At 36.2% G+C, this 992-nt stretch overlaps 1 long non-coding RNA gene across 1 annotated transcript; it reads right to left on the bottom strand.

The window, feature by feature from the left end:
• Nucleotides 1-328: 328 nt before the first annotated feature.
• LOC107735799 (uncharacterized) lies at nucleotides 329-689 on the bottom strand. Its single transcript, XR_001639512.1, has 2 exons — nucleotides 573-689; nucleotides 329-491 (listed from the first exon to the last, which is right to left on the bottom strand). It is a non-coding gene; the product is annotated as an uncharacterized LOC107735799 (long non-coding RNA).
• Between the last annotated feature and the right edge of the window lie 303 nt (nucleotides 690-992).

Below are 992 nucleotides of genomic sequence, written 5' to 3'. Positions count from 1 at the left end.
GATGTAATGCTAAATTTCTCCAAATCTGTTCGGATGAAGAAACAAGCTCACCTACATCTTGGAAGGCCTTAGGGAGAGTACATTTTTGGCAAATTTTAATTTTTGGGTGAACTATTCATTTAGGGCAATTAAAATATAAATGGTTTACTTATATAGTTGTTTCTGCATGCTACATTAAAAGTAAGTAGTTTAACAATGAAAATCACCCAGCAATACTTAATATAGATGTATTAAAAGCTCAAGTAGTGTCAGCCTGGAATTTAATAAATATTGGCCGCATAAAGACTGTCACAAACCATTTAGCGGTTTCTTTTTTGTTCTTTTATTAAGCTTGAGGGCTTTATAAAAGGCTTTTAAATGTCTCAGAAGGTTTAAATACAACAAGCTCAAGCTCCTTGAAAAATCAACATCTTTAAGGAAATTAAATGACATTGAATCTATTACGGAGTTCATTTGAAATTCAAGTCTTGAAGAAAAGATCTTCTCCCAACCTGGAATACAAAAAGAGGACATAGAATCAGAAACATTCAATAGGCACTTCCAACATATCCTTGCATTTAAGCACAGCCTACCTGGTACTTCCCCAGTCACCTGCCAGGTTGTCGGCTACACTGCGCAACATCCAGAACGTTTTCAGCACTTGTTCACCGTCACGTAAAATAAAACACTGACCGAGCCAAGCAGAACATGAACCTGCAGATATGCACATATTTTGTCACATCATTATAACATTGTTTTCTAACCAAAGCCAACACAGAATTTAACAGCGGTCGCTTGCAAGGTAACCATAGTTTCTGACAAATTACCAGTTACTAGCAGGAAGTGAGAAACTGTGTTGCTTGTTTAAACCCTGCCAGTAAATGCAGTAGCTACATCATTATGCTGTCAAAAAGCTTTCCCCACTGACATCCATTCAAAAGTAACCACACATCTTAACAAGTAATAAAAAAAGCAAGGTAATTTTGCAGTTCGGTTACCATGGTAAATTTTTC

This window comes from Sinocyclocheilus rhinocerous, unplaced genomic scaffold (genome assembly GCF_001515625.1).
Source record: "Sinocyclocheilus rhinocerous isolate Xijiao unplaced genomic scaffold, SAMN03320098_v1.1 C36305835, whole genome shotgun sequence".
NCBI classification, from domain to species: domain Eukaryota; kingdom Metazoa; phylum Chordata; class Actinopteri; order Cypriniformes; family Cyprinidae; genus Sinocyclocheilus; species Sinocyclocheilus rhinocerous.
The sequence above is the reverse complement of the archived record's forward strand: the minus strand, read 5'-3'. Positions and strand labels throughout refer to the sequence as shown.